At 43.0% G+C, this 19,628-nt stretch overlaps 1 protein-coding gene across 13 annotated transcripts in view; it reads right to left on the bottom strand.

Moving 5' to 3' along the window:
* AGPAT4 (1-acylglycerol-3-phosphate O-acyltransferase 4) overlaps nucleotides 1-19,628 on the bottom strand; it is a 502,489-nt gene that overhangs the window by 390,056 nt on the left and 92,805 nt on the right. For 9 of the 13 annotated variants that reach the window (XM_029594136.1, XM_029594145.1, XM_029594139.1 and 6 more), the window contains one exon: nucleotides 11,374-11,472. The exons of the other annotated variants lie outside the window; for them this stretch is intronic. The gene's annotated coding sequence lies outside the window, so the exon portion shown is untranslated. The remainder of the gene's footprint in view (nucleotides 1-11,373; nucleotides 11,473-19,628) is intronic. 13 annotated transcript variants of the gene reach the window in all.

The raw sequence follows: 19,628 nt of genomic DNA, 5'->3' as shown, positions 1-19,628 counted from the left end.
AGTTCAAATCCTCAGGCAGGGACTTCTTTCCTTCATCTGGAGGAGACTGGTCTGACAGGAGATCATCAGAGTCCTTGGAGGAGGACTCACTCGGATCATCCCCCCATGGGTCATAGGGACCCTCATCTTCACTGTATGCTACATGGGACAGGTCCCTAGGTGCTCAGCCTTTGTCCAGAGGTGTAAGCACCGGTAGAACTGGACAGGGAACTTCAGGCCTCAGCATCTCTGCTGGCCTCTGGAGTTTCCTCAGAGGAAGAGCTGGCAACAATCAGCATATTGGGAGGGGGAGGCCTCTGTGCCCCGCTGGGGCAAAGATGCTGTCCTAGGAACCAGTGCCAGTTGGATCGGTGACGTACCAATGAACACATTGAGCTTCTCCAGAAGTGATACGAGGATGGGCAGCACCAGGTCTGGTGCCATCAGTGCCACAGAACAGAAGCCCTGAAGCGCTTGCTCCATTGTCAGCTGGACTCTGTGCTCAACCTCCTCCTCAAACATTGCAGATGCCAATACCAACTGGGAGGAAGGAGGGGTGACCAGATCTTCGGTGGACCATCAAGGGGGTTCGGAGACTGACACGAAGACCGGTGGAGACAGTCGCGGATCCCTGGCACTGATAGAGGATGGGCTCTCATTCCCTCTTCGGGGACACTGCGGACAAAGCTGGTACATCCCCACACCGAAAACCATGCCTTTACGGGGACAGACGCTGATGCTTTCTAGACTTCCCTCTATACTTGGCCCAGTCTTAACCTGGTGCAAAGGTTGAAGACAACGGAACCCAGCATCCTCAGCCAAGAGGAGATCGGCAACGATCGGTTTCCAGCGCCCCATCCACCAGCATCGAGGGAATAGACTGTCCCGCCGATATCAATTGCTTGGTGTCCATCGGTGCAGCTCCAAGGTCCCTCGATGCCAATGACTCAGTCTTCTATGACCCGAAGAGCTGATCCATCTTGTAGAGTCAAAGCTGATGTCCCTTCGGGGTCAACTGGGTGCATAAACAGCATCCCCGGATGTCACACGATACCCCCAGGCAGAGGATACACATCTCATGAGGATCAGTGATAGAAAGGGTCTTCGGGCACAGGAGGTATCAGCGAAAACCAGACAAGGCCATGATGGGGCAAAACAAAACAGCCGCAATGTCGAAAGCGATGGCGGTGGCTGGCCATCAAGAGGAAACCCGACAATGGAATCAAAAGAAAAAACTGCAAAAACGCAAAGAGCAAAAAAGTTTTCCACAAGGCTAAAAACAGCAAAAATAAGCTCAATCATGCTCAGAGTGCCTAGTCAAAGTTCTAGAAACTTTGACATAAGTTTTCCACATTGGGGCTCCATCTGATGATACCCCCATGTGTGAGGACTACCATCCTGCTTTTCCTCGAAGAAATTCACATGCATAGTGGCACTATATACATAAATTTACCCATACACAGGGTGGACAATCCAATTTTTGTTTTATTAACAGAAGGTCATTTATCTGCAAAAATAGGTTGGGAAAATTACCCTCTACAGTTTTTAAAGTGTCTTAACTACAATTGTAGATCATTATTTTAACTTAGCACAGGTGCTCTGAGGAATATGTTATTTAAGAAATTGCATTTTCTCAGTTCTTGCCTTAAGATTTTTACTGTAATCACTTCCTGTAGTATAAAAATACCCTACAAAGAGAAAAGATTACTAGGTAGTGTATTTTTCTATTTACCACAAATTGCTGTTCTGTGATTATACATAGACTAAACACCTGTTGTTGGAATAAAAATCTGGCTGAATAAAGTTATGAGTTTCCATTTAAAAATAGTAAAAGATTTATCTTAGAAGATGAATGAATCTGTCCGCTGTACTTAATTTCCAAGCACTCAAAACAAACATTTTTCCAGCCAATATATTATCTAGATTTTCTCAGGCATATCTGCAAACCTAATTAGAAATCAAAGTTACCATCAAAAACATAGGGCTGGACAACATACACTGCATACTTCTGATGCAATTATTGATACCAACTGTTTAACACCAGTGCCATTTGTTTAAAGCTATACTAGTAAAAAAGGTACAGAGAAGAGCGACTAAAATAAAGGGGATGGAACAGCTCCCCTATGAGGAAAGGCTAAAGGTTAGGGCTGTTCAGCTTGGAGAAGAGACAGCTGAGGGGGGATACGATAGAGGTCTTTGAAATCATGAGATGTCTAGAACGGGTAAATGTGAATCGGTTATGTACTCTTTCAGATAAAAGAATGACTAGGGGGCACTCCATGAAGTTAGCAAGTAGCACATTTAAAACTAATCAGAGAAAGTTCTTTTTCACTCAACGCACAATTAAATTCTGGAATTTGTTGCCAGAGGATGTGACTACTGCAGTTAGCGTAGCTGGGTTTAAAAAGGTTTGGATAAGTTCTTGAAGGAGAAGTCCATTAACTGCTATTAATCAAGTTGACTTGGTGAATAGCCACTGCTATTACTGGCATCAGTAGCATGGAATTTACTTGGTGTTCAGTTACTTTCCAGGTACTTGTAGCCTGCATTGGCCCCTTTTGGAAACAGGATGCTGGGCTTGATGGATCCTTGGTCTGACCCAGTATGGAAATTTCTTATATTCTTACAAGCCAGACTCTGTAAGCAGTGCAACAATAGAAAAAACAGAATCACCACCATTTCTCAAAAAACATTAAAAATAAAAACAAGAAATAAATAATAAAAAAATTTTCAAAACAGCTCATGAATAGAACATCCATAATTTAAAATTCATATACAAATGTTTTTAATATATTTTCTCCAAACAATTTTTCCCAAATACAAATATCCAACTATATTAAAGTTAGCCAGATAATTGTATCTGGTTAACTTTAGGACAGTCTTATGGGCCATCTAGACAGCTGGATAGCATATTTGGCTAAGCTGGCTCCTTCCCGGAATGCCCTCACCTCACCTGCCACTTAGTCAGCTAACTAGTTATCCAGCTACGTGGCGGTCAATTAACAGGGCCAGATATTCAACTGCCACTACTTAGCCAGATAAGTCCTAACTAGTGCTAATTAGTGTTGAACATCCCTCTCTTTATATTCTTGAAGTGTAATTGTGAACAAGTATCAGAATAGCAGACCCAAAACAGTAGACACAAACACCACCCAATAATTAAAACTAATAAAAGAGAAAAAAAAATCTTCCACTCTCCATATCTGGGAATTTTGGATTTCCAGATGCAGAAAGATTTTTGTGGATTAGCCAGGAGGAAGGGGAGTGGGGGGGGGGGGGGGTTATGTCCAAACTTTCTTCTCTTTCTTACTTACTTACACAGACATACATGCTCACTCACATACACACTCTCTCTCTCTTATGCCCACCCTCCCTCCCTCAAACATACATGCTCCATTACTCAAACACATATTCTGGAAACACAAGCAGCCTCCTCCTTCAGCCCCTGTGTCTGATGGGACGCTGGCCATGGGGGCCAACACTGTTCATGTTCAATGCTGCTATGCATCCTGCAGTTTCTCTCCTTCTGGCCAAGTTGGCCAAAGCCACACCATCACCTCCTCCTTCCAGCTAATTAGGCCTATGTTGCAGCTACTCCTGCTCCTTCCAGCAGTGGCAATGGCATCTTCTTCCCACTCATACAGGCCTGCACAACATTACTACTTCTTCCAGGCCCATAGAGGTAGAAGGAGATGCCATCACAGCACAACCCCCAAAACTTTGGCACTCTTGGCGGCGACATAGTCCACCCAATGCTTCCACTGCGGGAAGGTTGAGTAAATGTCTTCTTTGCTATCTTGAATTTGAAAAAAGGCTCCCTGGGAACTTAAAAGGCAACTAGGACAATGGAGAAATTACTTACCTGATAATTTTGTTTTCCTTAGTGTAGACAGATGGACTCAGGACCAATGGGTATAGTGTACTCATGATAGCAGTTGGAGACCCCTGCAGGAAGTGCAGCTCTTCAGTATTCTCCTCGAAAAGCAATTGTGGACATATGTATGACTGAATAATTTGAATAACTCGATTAACTTGAACTGGTTGAATTGGTTATAGCTGGAGACCGCCAGTGCCCTCAACCAAGAAACGTCGACACCCGGTAGGATGGGTGTCCTAATTGGAGGGAAAGCTTAGCTTACCCATGAATAATTCGCTCTCGGGGATGTCGCCTGAGAATTCCATGAATGACGGCAGCCGTGGGTGGGATGCTGAGTCCATCTGTCTACACTAAGGAAAACAAAATCATCAGGTAAGTAATTTCTCCATTTCCTAGCATCTACCAGATGGACTCAGGACCAATGGGATGTATAAAAGCTACTCCCGAACCAGGTGGGAGGCTGCCTGAGGCCCACTTAGTACTGCCCTTGCAAATGCTGTGTCCTCTCGAGCCTGAACATCCAGGCGGTAAAACCTGGAGAAGGTGTAGATGGAGGACCATGTCGCCGCCCGACATATCTCGGTTGGTGACAGCATCTTGGTTTCCGCTCAGGACACTGCCTGGGCTCTATGGAATGGGCCTTGACTTGCAAAGGCGGTGGCTTGCCTGCTTCTACGTAGGCCGCCTTGATAACTCCTTTGATCCAGCGGGCTATGGTTGCCCGCGAGGCTGCTTCCCCTTGCTTCTTCCCGCTGTGAAGGACGAATAGATGGTCCATCTTTCGTACGGATTCCGACCTTTCCAGGTATCGGACTAGGAGTCTGCTGAAGTTGAGGTAGCGCAGGTGGCGAGATTCTTCCACATCCTTATGCTCATCTGGCGATGGTAGCAAGATGGTTTGGTTGAGATGGAAGTGAGAAACCACTTTGGGGAGGAAGGACGGGACCATGAGTAACTGGATGGTTCCCGGAGTGAGTCTGAGGAACGGCTCCCAGCAGGAGAGTGCTTGTAGCTCAGAGATACGATGGGCCGAACAGACTGCCACCAGGAAGGCTGTTTTCAATGTTAATAGTCGGAAGGACAGGCCGCGGAGAGATCTGAAGGAGGCTCCTACTAAGAAGTCTAGAACCAGGTTGAGGTTCCATAGAGGCACCAGCCACTTTAGGGATGGTCGGATCTGCTTGACTCCCTTCAGGATGCAGGAGACATCCGGGTGAGAGGCTAGGCTACCGTCCTCACTCTTGGTTCCGTAGCATGACAATGTGGCCACCTATACCTTGATGAAGTTGAGAGACAAATCCTTCTGCAGACCGTTCTGTAGGAATTCCAAAATCGCAGGAATTTTGACTAAGCATGGGATGATGTCGCGGTCCTTACACCAGGCTTCGAATACTCTCCCAATCCTTATGTATGTTAGGGATGTGGAAAACTTGCGTGCCCGGAGCAGGGTGTCAATTACTGCCCCCGAGTATCCACTCTTCCTCAGGCGAGTCCTCTCAATGGCCAGACCGTAAGAATCGAGCTGGGTCCTCGTGGAGGATCGGCCCTTGTTGGAGCAGATCCCTGTGTAGCGGTAGCGGGAGAGGGCTCCCTGTCAGTAGCCTTCACATGCCTTCTTGGCCAGTCTAGGGCCACCAGAAGTACTGGTCCCTTGTGGTGTTCTATCTTGTGGATGATTGCACCCAATAGGGGCCACGGTGGGAAGGTGTATAATAGAGTTTCCTGTGGCCAGGTCTGTACCAGAGCATCGATTCCCTGGGACGGAGGTTCCCGTCTGCGGCTGAAGAAGTTGGGCACTTGGATGTTGGACCGGTTTGCCAAGAGGTCCATGGTTGGTGTTCCCCAATGGCTTACTATCAACTGGAATGCTGTGGTTGACAGTCTCCATTCTCCTGGGTCTAGACCTTCTCTGATGAGGTAATCCGCAGTGACGTTGTCTTTCCCTGTGATGTGGATGGCAGAGATCTCTCGAAGGTTCGCTTCCGCCCATGTCATTAGGGGGTCTATTTCCAGAGACACCTATTGGCTTCTGGTTCCTCCCTGACGGTTGATGTAGGCCACTGTTGTGGCGTTGTCCGACATGACTGACTGATTTGTCTCAGAGTCTGCGACTGAACCATAAGCAGGCTAGTCTGACTGCCCGTGCTTCTAGGTGATTGATGTTCCATCCCGACTCTTCTTTCTTCCATTGACCCTGGGTGGTTAGCTCCTGGCAGTGTGCTCCCCATCCCCGTAGGCTGGCGTCCGTGGTGAGCAGGATCCAGGTTGGTGAGGACAGCCTCACTCCCTGGCTCAGATGGCCTTCTTGTAGCCACCATCGTAGCTGGGTCCGAACTTTGTCCGGGAGCTGGAGATGAACGGTGTAGTTCTGGGACAGTGGGCTCCATTGTGACAGTAGAAAGCGCTGTAGGGGTCTCATGTGAGCTCTTGCCCATGACACTACTTCCAGTGTGGATGCCATGAGGCCGAGGACTTGGAGGTAGTCCCATGCTGTGGGACGAAGCTCGCTCAACAGGGTTCGCAACTGGGTCATCAGTTTTGATCTCCTTGTCAGTGTCAGGATGACCTTGTCTTGTTTGGTGTCGAACCGAACTCCCAGGTATTCTAGGGATTGGGAGGGCTGCAAACAGCTCTTGTTTGTGTTGCCCACCCACCTGAGGCTCTCCAGTAGAGTTTTGACTCAGTTGGTCGCCTGGTGACTTTCTTCTGGGGATTTCGCCCTGATCAGCCTATTGTCCAGATGAGGGTGTACGAGGATTCCTTCCTTCCTCAGTGTTGCTGCCACTTCCACCATGATTTTGGTGAATGTCCGGGGTGCTGTGGCTAACCCGAATGGTAGTGCCCGGAACTGGTAGTGATGGTCCAGGATCGTGAAGCGTAGAAAACGCTGATGTTCTTGATGGACCGAATGTGCAGGTAGGCTTCCAACAGATCCAGGGATGTAAGGAATTCTCCTGGTTCTATCGCCCTTATGACCGAGCGTAAGGTTTCCATGTGGAAGCGAGGAATCTTCAGGTGGCGGTTGACCGACTTGAGGTCCAGGATGGGCTGGAATGTCCCTTCTTTTTGGGAATGATAAAATAGATGGAATAGTGTCCAGTATTTATTTGTTGTGAGGGCACCGGTGTTATAGCCTCTAAGGTGAGTAATCTGGTCAGTGTAGCTTCCACTGTCATCCTCTTGGAGGGGTTGTGGCAGGGGGATTCCACAAACTTGTCCGGAGGGATGTGGTGGAAATCCAGATAATATCCCTCTCGAATGATGGCTAGGACCCACTTGTCTGAGGTTCTCTCGACCCATCTTTGGTAGAATAGGGCAAGTCTGCCCCCTATGGCTTCTTCCCTTGGATGGGTCGGCTGATTTTCATTGTGGGGTGTGGCTGGGATCTGGCCCAGAGCCGGCTCCCCTTTTATTGTGCTTGTTCCAAAAGGACTGGCTCCTGCCTGCGGGGCGAGCCGCTTGATATGTGCTTCTGTATGGGTTGAAGCGCTGTGATCCTCTGCCCCTAGAAGTTTGGGGGAAGGGTCACTGGTTTCTCTTATTCCTGTCCTCTGGTAGCCACGGCAGTGGGGATTCACCCCATTTGTTGGCTAGCTTCTCTAGTTCACTTCCGAACAGGAGGGTTCCCTTGAAGTGCATTCTTGTGAGTCTTGTTTTGGACGATGCATCGGCCGACCAACTTCGGAGCCAGAGTTGACATCTGGTCGCCACGGCAGATGACACGCCTCTTGCCGCGGTGAGCACTAGATCAGAAGTAGCATCCATGAGGAATGATACTGCTGGTTCCAGGGCTTCCCCGGGAGTGTTGTTCCTGGTCTATGATAAGCAGGCGCGTATCACCATGGCACAGCAGGCCACGATCTGTAGAGACATAGCGGAGACGTCAAAAGACTGTTTGAGGATGGATTCCTCAAACTGTTTGGGCATCCTTGAGTGCTGCTCCTCCCTCGACTGGAATAGTAGTGCGCTTCGAGACTGCACAGACCATGGCATCCACTTTCAGACATGCCAGAAGATCTTTGGCAGCGGGGTCCAGTGGGTACATGGCTGCCAGGGCACGCTCCCCTTTGAACGTGGTCTCCAGGGCTTCCCATTCCAAGTCAATTAGCTGCTGGACAGCTTGTAACAGTGGGAAATGACAGGAGGTCTGATGGAGTCCCTCTAGGAGGGGGTTCGTCTTAGGTTCCCCCAAGGTACTTTTGCCCGGGATAGCGAGCTCTTTCAGGCTGTGTGTGACTAGGTCTGGAAGCTCGTTCTTGGTGAAGAAACACCTCATGGTTCGGTGGGGTTCGGTCCCTGGGGGGAGTTCCCCTTCCTCCAGGGGTTCTGAATCGCCATCTGAGTTGTCTGTGTCCCTGAGGATGGGGCTTCTGGGTGGTGGAGGCACTTCTCTGGGCATAGAGGGTCCCGGGATGTTGAGGTCCTCTGGCAGAGGCTGTGTCCGTGATATCGGAGGCCCTGGCTGCATGTGGATGAAGGTATGCAGGCCTTTCAAGAATTCCACCCAGGAGATAGAAGCTGGGTCTAAATTAAGAGGCTCTGTGTCCCTGGGGAGCCCCGTTTGAGGGAGGGTCCCGCTGGGGGACGCAAGGTCCAGCATACTGTTCGAGAAGCTGGGTCCCGGCACCGGCTGGGGAGGGCCATGGGCTGAATCCCCCAGGGCCTCCTCGCACTGCATACACAGGGCTGTGGCCTCCTCATGCTGTGAAGCTCTGATGTGGCATGCTGGGCAAAGGCCCTGAGCCTTGAGCTTCTTCTCCAATGGTGCCATGGCTTGTGTGCATAAAAATACAGGGACTGGGCGGCCTAGTTATGCGCTCCGGTGCGTCAAGGTTGTGCGTGTAAGTTGGGTGAGCGCTCAATAAGATGTGCACGCTGCTGTGCGCACGGGCCAAACTTTGTGTGCACGGCTCGCCTTTGTGCGCAAGGGTTCGAGACTGCGGACAGGGCGGTGAATAGGTCAAAATGGCGATGGCGACCACCTCGGAGGGTCTCCACGAGGGAGGACCCCCAAATCTGACCGGGGCCTAGCCCTGCTAGGGATGATCAACCCGGTGGCACTGGCGCCGGCTGGCGACATGTGCGACTCTTTGAACTTCGGAGACTAGAGACTTTAAAGAAGTTTTCTACCTTACCTTGTCTCGGCGTTTCCCGTTCTTGTTCTGGGCGGTCTCCGGCAGCGGGGGAAGAGGGAAAATACCTTCTCAGTCACGCTTGAAGTTGCACCCGCTGCCTCTCAGCCTCACCCGTTGCCGGGGGCTAAGTCCACGCCGAGGGTCGGCTGCCGGACTAAGGCCAATCTCCGAGGGATCACGGAAATCACCTCAGGAATTCTCAACTGGGAGAGGGACCCAAGGGGTGTCACCACAGGAGAGCGGGGCTCGTCTTGTAGAGGTAAGATTTCTTCTTGTTTTGGGTTTCTTTGGTAAATTACTCTAACGCTGTGCGAGCGTGCATAGAGTCCCAAACTGCTATGGAGACTGAAAATACTGAAGAGCTGCACTTCCTGCAGAGGTATATGTACTAGAGCTGACGTCAGATTGAAATCTGATCTGTCTCCAACTGCTATCAAGAGTACACTATACACCCATTGGTCCTGAGTCCATCTGCTACACGCTAGGAAATAAGCATTTGAAAGGAGAGATCTTAGGCAGACCTCTCTTTGAGGGGCAGAAAATGTATATCATTTAAATATACAGAAGCATGAAAGCAGAACAAAATTGTATGGCTCATCTAGTCTATCCATCCCCTTACAATTCCCATCATTCCTATAGAGATCTGTATTTATCCCATGCTTTCTTGAATTCAGATACCGTTTTTGCCTCTACTAATTTCACTAGGAGGCCATTCCATATATCCACTAACCTCCCTGTAAAGAAATATTTCCTAGGATTACTACTGAGTCTTCCTCCTCCCCCCCCCCAATCCATCCCATGACCCCTTGTTCTAGAGCCTCCTGTGCATGGAAACCTTTGAGATATTTAAATGTCTCTATCACATCTCCCCTTTCTTTAGGGTAAACATATTTAGACCTTTAAATCTATCCCCATAGTTAAGTTAGAAGATAGATCTTTCTCTATGGTAATCCCCAAAATTTGGAATGAACTTCCTCCACTGATTAGAGACAAGAAAGATTTCAAGCGATTCTGTCCCCAAGTAAAAACTTGGCTTATGATATCCCAGGTATGATTGCTTTTCTACTATTATCAGTAAGTTTATGAGTTATCCCTTGAAATGCTACCTCTGATTTATGGTAATTTTAGATGTGTCTTGTAAGCAAGGTTAGCTCTTTCCATTGGAGGATGTTTTGTTTGGTATTATGATTTTATGTTGTTTTGTACATCACTTTGGAAGGTTTTATTGTAAAAACTGGAAAGCGATTTATAAATGTCATAAATAAATAGATAAATAAATGGTGTCTTAGAACAAAGACCACTGATCATTTTAGTAGCCATCCTCTGGACAGACTGCAACCAGTTTATATCCTTTTGAAAGTGAAGTCTCCAGACTTGTACACAGTATTCCAAATGAGATCTCATCAGCGACCTATACAGGGGCAGTATCACCTCCCTTTTTCTGCTGACCATTCCTCCCACAATACAGCTAAGCATTTTTCTGGCTTTTACTGTTGCTTTATCCACCTGTTTGGCCAAGTTAAGATCTTCAGATACAATCACCTGCAGATCCCACTTCTTTTCTGCTTAGAATTTTGCCTCCAAAAAACAGTACCTCCCTTCAGTTTTTGCATCCTAAATGTATTACTCTGCATTTTTTAGCATTAAATCTTAGCTGCCAGCCTCTACACCATTCTTCAAGCTTTGCTAGATCCCTCCTCATGGTTTTCCACACCTTCCTGGCTGTCCATCCTGTTACACATTTTGGTATCATCAGCAAAAACACAAACCTTTCCCTGACAATCCTTCCACTTTGTCACTCATGAAAAATGTTGAAAAGAACTAGTTCCAGGCCTGATCTCAGAGGCACACCACTAGTTCCACCACCCTCCTCAGAGCAAACTCCATTTACCACTTCCCTTTGCCACCTCCCACTCAGTCACTCTAGGTTCCATACCAAGGATGCTCAATTTATTTACAAGTCTCCTGTGAGGAACATGTCAAATGTCTTACTGAAATCCAAGTATACTAGGTCTAGCACTCTGCCTTGATCCAATCAAAGAAATCGATCAAATTCATCTGACAAGATTTACTTCTATTAAAATCATGGTGACTTGGATCATACAAGCTGTTGGATTCCATAAACTGCAGTGGGCAGTGAACCAGGGAAATCAGGGTTCAGATTCCACTGCCATTCCTTGTGACTTTAGGGGAAGTTACTTTACCCTCCATTACCTCAGGTATAAAACTTAGATTGTAAGTCTTCTGGAGATAAGGAAATACCTACAGTACCTGAATGTAATCTGCTTTGAAGTACCAAAAGGCAGAATATAAAATTAATTAAATAAATGAATAAACACACACAATCCTTTGTTTTAGCAGTGATTCCATTAATTTGCTTACCACAGAGGTCAGACTAACTGGCCTATAGTTCCAGCCTTATTCCACTTCCATGAATGGGAACATCTGCTCTTCTCCAGTCCTCCGGAACTACTTCTGACTCTAAAGAAGCATTGAAAAAGTCAGCCAGTGGAGCTTCCGGGACTTTTTTTTTTTTAAAGATTTTCTTTCCATTTTTGGTATCAAAACTTTTTATTGCATTTCAAGACTGGCAACATATGACAGCTTAAATCAAATACCTGGTGGTGAGGTGTTGCTTCACACCTCTGGTAAACATCAACAAGTCTGGAAATATATCTTTTTAGATTAAACCCCTATGCCATCCCCCCTCCCCATTTCCCTTTATATCCCAAATACACACAACAACTATATTGTTACATCTACTCTACTCATTGTCCCTCATTTTATAGTGGAATCATGTCGACTATCATTTTACAATCAAAATTCTCGCTACTGGGGATAAAGAGGTTAAAAAAAACCCTCCCATCTCTTCATAAAGTCTTGCTTCTTCAGGGACCATGCAATCTTTTCTGCATATTTTTCCAGCACACGTCTGATAATCAAGCTTTTCAATTATGTTAACGTAGGTGATTCCGAACTCAACCATTTTTGTAAAATACATTTTTTTGCTAACAGAAGTACTTTCCTACACCAAAGTCTAACATATGTATTAGAAAAAGTTATTCCCCACATATCAACCCATAAGAATATTTTTATTTACAATGGGAACTTAACCTATGAAGGTATCTTTGAACTCTATTCTAAAATCTTTGTATAGTATCACATTTCTAAAACTGATGATCCAAGTTACTTGCTTCCTCTCCACCTTTCTTGCAAGTTCCAGAATCCGCAATATCCAATTTGTTAGCCATTTTAGTGGAGATATAAAATCTCTGTAAAAATGTAACTTTAGTTTCTCCTAGATTAATATCTGTAGATAATGTATGAACATGAGAGAAATACTTTGCTATTAATATGCAGAACTTAATTCCATACCTAATTCTCGATTCCATCCATCTACAAGAGTATTAAAACCAGGCATTATAAGTTGCTTATTCAAAAAAAGTTATACCAAAAAGAAACTGTATGCCTTCTCGGGTCCTCTAGATCCAAAAAATATGATAAGAGTTCCCATGAAGGGTTCTGAGGATCTGGTAAAGTCAAAGATTGGACATAGTGTCTAATCTGCAAATAAGCATAAAAGTGTTTATTATCCAAGTTATATTCTTCTTGAAGAGAACAAAAAGGGCTTATGTGGCTCATCTCATCTACCAGTTGAGAGATAGTTCAAAGTCTCTTGGCAGGCGAATCTATAAACACTTTATTTTGATCCAGGACTGAAATCTTTGTTTCCTAAAATAGGTAAGTAATAGAAAATATGATGCTTCAGGTCTTAGTTTTTTTTTACAAAGCTATCTCCATGTTTTTATTATTGGTTCAAGTAAAACACTTTTCTGGAAATGTACTGGCAACACAAACCTTTATAACTAACGTGTATATATTACATAAAGTATATCTTTTGCTGTTTCAAATTCTAGAGGGGTGTAATAATGCGTATCCATAATCTAATCTCCAATATGTTGTTTATTACAAGCCAAGTTGTATATTTTGATATCAGCTAGGCCTAAACCCCCTTGATCTCTAGCCCTTGTCAAAATGTGCAAAGCAATACATGGCTTTAAACCTCGCCAGATAAAATACCTAACTTGTCTACCTAAACTGCTAGCCTCTGTCTTCGTCCAATAAATAGGGATTGACTGCATCAAATATAACCACTGCGGAAGTATCATCACTTGGTAAAGATTAACTCGTCTTGCTAAAGATAGCAGAAGATCCATACACTTTTTTTTGGTAGAGGCCACATCTGGTACAGGCCACATCTCCTTATCATTTATAATAAGGAGATGTAATTTATTCATAATTTATACTCTATAATTTACTATTTATTTATTTAAGGATTTTCTAGACCGATATTCATTGTTGGACATCATATCGGTTTACAGACAACATGGAATCAGCAACTTAGTTTTACATTGTAACCCATTTAACAGCTTTTACAGAGTAACTACAATAACAGTATAACGTTTTTAACAAAAAAACAGTTAAGCAGAATATATTTGCTTCGAGCAGCGGTAACAGGTTCATAATTTAACGAATCAAGGGTTGCTAAGTAATATAATTATATTGTACATAAATATCAAAAGTGACTGGAATAACTAATGTCATAATATCATTGGGAGTGTGGACTGGACCGTTTTCAGTAGGATAAACTAGGGTACGGTGATTAGTATTCTCCGAGAGGAGAGCTACTGTGAGGTGATGTGATAATGTATGTGATGGGGGTTCCCAGTGTAAATGTATGCCTAAATATTGAAAGGAATCCTGTACCCAAGAAATAGGGAAATCTGTTCCAAACCAATCCTTCACTTTCATCCATGTTGGCAAAGCTTTGGATTTCTCCATAGTTAACTTTAACCCCATTACTACTCCATATGTAGAAAATTCCTCCATCAGAATAGCCAAGGATGCTTTGGGATCTCTCATATGTAGTATAATATCGCCCGCAAAGATCGCTAACTTAAATTGTGTCTTTTACCTCATTGAAGTTCAAAATACTCAGAGTATATTCCATTGACCAAACACTGAGGCCAAAGGGTGACCGTATAGGACCTCCACTACCCTGCGAAAGCAACCCTCAATACCTATTTCTGTTAAAGCTGCAAACGACCAATTGACACACTCAAATTCCTTTTAAGCATCAAAATTTAAAACAGAGGGAATGCATTCCCCATTGACAAGTTTCTAATGAGGCCACTATTTTACAAATATTAAGTGTAGAACATCTACCTTTTACAAATCCTACTCTGTATTCTCCTATTCACCATAATTTTGGCAAGGAGCTTGATAACAAAATTTAATAGTAAAATTGGTCGATAAGAATCAAGGACCTTGGGGTCTCTAATAGCCTTAGGAAATATTGTTACATAACTAAATTCGGGGAATAGGGAAAATGCCCATATTGTATAATGCCTTCAAACATCACCCCTAAGGGCACCATAGCTTTTCAGCTAATATTTAAAAAAATTCCGCTGAATATAGATCGGGTCCTGGGGTCTTAAGTGGTTTTGCCTGTCTGATTTCCTTCAAAATTTCCTGCACTTGTATAGGCGAGTTAAGTAATTCTAAATAGAAATCTCTCAATGGTTAAACTGTCTGTTCTTGATGTGGGCATCTCTATCAGATCAAGTACGTATCTTAGGTATCCAACTAGATGAGAATCTTACTATGAAAAAGCATTAATAAGTTAATTAATGTAGGCTACGCCAAACTGTGCTTATTACAACCACTGATGCCCTTATTGACCTTTGAAGATTCACACTGTACCTCAAATTCTTATTTTTTCAAACCTAGACTACTTTAATTCCTTACTACTTGGCCTTCCTGCTTGTACACTGAAGCCTTTACAATTATTACAAAATGTTTCAGCCAGACTCTTACTAGGAATTACAAAATTTGACCATATAACACCTACTTTGATCTCAATGCACTGGTTACCAGTGCATTTTATAATTTATTATAAAGTTCTTATTTTAATATTTAAAATTATTCACTCAAATGATATTGGTTTGATTATATACTCCACAGCGAGTATTAAGATCTCAAAATAAAGGACTTTTGATTGTTCTGACATTACGGAGTGCACATTTGACAGAAGCATGAGACCGTGGGTTTTCCATAGCAGGTTCTAAATTATGGAACTCATTGCCGGACATGTTGCATACGCTAACTAATATGAAGAGATTTAAATGTGAGCTAAAAATATGGTTGTTTTAAAATGTATATAATCTTGTTTAAGAGAGCGAGAGAATTCATTGAGTTATGAACAGTAATATTAATGATGAGAGCTACATTTAGGTTGGAAGTAAGAGGGATTAAAGGTGATAACGTGTTGTGTTGATTATTATGTATTAGTTTATGCATATTTTACTAGTTTATTTTACTAGTTTATTTTACAAATATTTACTTTTTATTATCAATATTATGAATATTATTTGTAAACTATTGTGATCTCGATATGGAAAGACGGTATATAAAATGTCTAAATAAATAAAATAGATATCTGTGATTCGGTTAGTCTAGGCAGTTTAGATTGCTGTAGATATTCCTGCATTAGAGGAAGGAGCAGCCAAATATAAAGTCTGATTATATTCTCAAAAAATGTTTCTAATTTCATTAGTCAAATTAATAAATGTACCTTGAGGAATGTACCTTGAGGATATACCTTCCCCCCCTCCCAATTTTTCGTTAAATTAAGACTGTAGGCTACTGGCCTTATTACTATAATGATAATGCCTAGCTTTGTAATACCAAAGAGTTTTCAAACCCTTTGGTGCAACAATTCATTTAATGTATGTTGCATATTTACCAGCTTTTCCTTGTTCAGTTTCGAGGGTTTTTTCTCATAATTTTGTTTACCTTCTCTCAACTGGCCTTCTAGCTGCTGAATTTGAGTTAACATTGCCTTATTTTTTGCTGCTACAAAAGCAATGATTTCTCCTCTCAATACTAGCTTTTTCTGTTTCCCAAAATAAGGTTGGGTTCCCTCTATGTTCTGCTTTGTTTACTTATTTTAAAAATGGGATGCATATTCTGTTATCTCTGAAGCCAAGATCGCTCTATAAATATTTAGGAAATCTCTATGCTAATAATGATCCTTCCAGTTGGAATCCCTGTATATATATAGCCACACTGGGGCATTGTCTGATTTCCAATGGACAAATATCTGCTTTCAATACATTTGAAAAGTCATTATCTCTTACTAATAGATAATCTATACAACAACCTGTCCCATGTACCCTGAGATATGAGCATATTCACTCAGTATCCATGGGATGGAGAGTCCTCCAAACATTCACCAGTCCTAAACTATTATAAGAACATGACATACTGGGTCAGACCAAGGGTCCATCAAGCCCAGCATCCTGTTTCCAACAGTGGCCAAACCAGGCCATAAGAAACCTGGCAAGTACCCAAAAACTAAGTCTATTTCATGTTACCATTGCTAGTAATAGCAGTGGCTATTTTCTAAGTCAACTTAATTAATAGCAGGTAATGGACTTCTCCTCCAAGAATTTATCCAATCCTTTTTTAAACACAGCTATACTAACTGAACTAACCATGTCCTCTGGCAACAAATTCCAGAGTTTAATTGTGTGTTGAGTGATGCTGGGCTTGATGGACCTTTGGCCTGACTCAATATGGCAATTTCTTATGTTGTTTGGGTTAACATACGTTGACTATGAAGTGGTGTTTTTTCTATTTGTTGCTATGCAATTGTACCCTAAATTTAATGAGTGGATTTCTTTGAATTGGAGGGAATTGTCTTTCTTTGAATTTGAGGGGATTATCTTCTCCAATTAAAAGAAAGCGTATCCTGTAATTGGCTAGAAGACATTGTGTGTGGATTCTCCTTCTGCAGAAAAACACATCTTACCAATCTTGAACATGAAAAGCTTCAATGTGGATGGGTGGGTTCCGTTTATTATTCCTCTTATAACTCACGTAGTCAAAGTGTTTGAATACTCATGGACAAAAATTTACCACAGTTAATATATTTTTAAGTGGCCCATAAGGTAGATATGTCTTTCTTGATTGTACTTTGGAGTCTGCTAATTTTACCCTGGTTAATGTATATGGGCCTTATACGAGCCAAACAGAATTCTTTAGAGCACTTTCTGATAAGCCTTGTTACCTTTGGACATGGGTTGTTATGTATGTGAGGAGACTGAAATGTATGTCCTAATCCAGCAATAGATAAGACAGCTGTTTTTAGGTCTGGAAATACTTTATCTTCCCCCATTATGGAATTAGTTGAGACACTACACTTGATAGATGTCTGGAGGGATCAGCACGTGGGGATTAAGAATTATATTTTCTTCTCCCCAAGGCACGGAATGGTAGTTGAATAGACTATTATCTCTGTTCTTTGAATTTAGTGTCCCAGGTTCATAGCTGTGACATTTTACCTAGTATTCTCTCTGATCATCACCTAGTACAGTTATAATTTTTATTTACGGACAACAGGCCAATCATCTTTTTCTTGGAAGCTGAACACTATTATTGGGGGAAAAGCAATTTCATAGTTTGGTAAAGGATGCTATTGCTGAATATAATCCTGTGAGTGATTATAAACCTGTGCTCAGATGGGAGGCATTCAAGGCCTTTTTGACGAGCATATTAATTGGCTATGCTAGCTTCCTCCAAAAGGAAAGAAAAAGGAAAGGAAATACTCTTAGTACTAAAATACATGCATTGGAAATTTTGCACAAGCAAATTTGTTCTCCACGTACATTGAAGGTGTTAGAGATGGCCTGGAGGGATCTTCAATCTTTAGAAATGGGCAAAATAGAAAAGGCTCTGAAATAGATACTAGCCATGTATAAGACACCTAGGGTGAGATTGTTATTAATGGCTGTCTTTCTCCTTTCTTTAAGATTTGATGAGGTATTAGGCAGGAGTGCCCACTATCTCCATTACTTTTTAATCTGGCTATCGAGCCCCTGGCTAAGGCAGTTCAACAGCTTTGCTCTGTGCACATGCACAGCTGTTCTCACATGATATCATCTTCTTCTCAATTGGTAAAATAGCCACTATAGTGAAGTGATGTGAAGGAAGGAGGGAAGGAAGGCTGTCCAGGGAGGCGGGTGGGGTCGCATGGCTAATTCATCCTATCTACAGAAAACACCATTTATGGTAAGTAAACTTGCTTTTTTTCTTCCCATCGATAAGCAGGCTGAAATAGCCATGCTCTCTGGGAGTCCCCAGCTTATACACAGTTGTAGTTGGTATAGGCCCTGGTTAACATTACTCAGTCTGTTTTGTTTGAAACCCATATGTGTTTCATGGACAGCCCTGAGTTCAAGTGGCATGATGTAAAACTGCCAATCCCACTACATTGTCTGAAGCTGACTCCTTGTCGAGACAATATTGAGATATGAAAGTACAAACTGATGACAAAGTAGCTGCCTTGTGTTCACTGGGATTCTATCTTCATTTGCAAATATCCTGTAACAATACATTGTAAAGATGTGCAATAGATATTGCAGTAGCTCTCACCTGATGTGCTTTAACAGAGTTAGTCAACTGAGTAGAATGAGTCGAGTAGCAAAACTGAATGCATTGGGTTATCCAATTTGATAAAGTTCTCTTTGCTACTGGAATACCTGGTGCACTTGGGTTAAATGGAGACAGATAAGTGGGACATGCTTGTTCGTTTGGGTTATTTTCTTGTAATAAGCTAAGGCCCTCTTACAAACCAAGGTGTGTAGCTATAAGAATTTATAAACAATTATACCACAGTGAGCATAAGTGGTAGAAGCTACGCACTGGTGATGCCCTGCCTCACTATAAAACACTGCTAAGCTCATACAGTTTCTTGATTCACAAGGCAAAGTGCTCTTATTTCTCGAAGCACATTCAAGTAGAACTTTTTAAAATAGCACCCCAACAAATTCTACAGTAACGGCCACTCACTCTTCCATAAGAATTAACTGTAATAATTTCATGGATCACTTTAAGAGTAAAGTTGCTAAACATACTGACAGTTTTTCCACTGTACCTAAGTGGCATTCTGCTCTGGAAGGAGGAGAGGTGGATTCCCCCTGGTGGGTTTTAGAAACTCCTTCAGGTGATGGAAATCAAACAAGCAATTCAAATCTGAATGCTTCATACTGCTCACTAAACCCTTATAATATCTCTATTCTTAACGGAGCAAAGGAAGTAGTGGCACCATTTCTAAATGTATTGGTCAATCTCACTCTAACCCAAGGTGATCGCCCTAAGTCTCTGAAAAAAAAACTTCAGTAAGATCCCTTCTGTAAAAACTTGTTCCAATCCTTCTGATCTTAACTATAGACCTCACTCCCATTCTTGCCAAAATTGATAGACAGTATCGTTCCAACTCAATTGACTGATTATATTGAAAAGAAGCAGGTTCTGGACACACATCAATATAAACACTCACTGCCGAACTATTAATACTATCACTTCTGGATACCTTGCGGAGAGGCATGGATAGTGGCAACAGCTATATTCTAGTCTCGCTAGACATCTCAGCCACTTTTGACATGGTAGATCATTCCATCCTTCTGTACTGACTTTGTGAATGTGGTATCTCTGAATCTGTATTGCAATAACTCAAATCATTTCTCTCACAATGGTTTCAACATGTGGAGTATGGTAATCACTCACAATGGTTG

This window comes from Rhinatrema bivittatum, chromosome 3 (assembly GCF_901001135.1).
Source record: "Rhinatrema bivittatum chromosome 3, aRhiBiv1.1, whole genome shotgun sequence".
Taxonomy (NCBI): domain Eukaryota; kingdom Metazoa; phylum Chordata; class Amphibia; order Gymnophiona; family Rhinatrematidae; genus Rhinatrema; species Rhinatrema bivittatum.
Note: the sequence above shows the minus strand (reverse complement) of the source record. Positions and strands in the feature narration are given on the sequence as shown.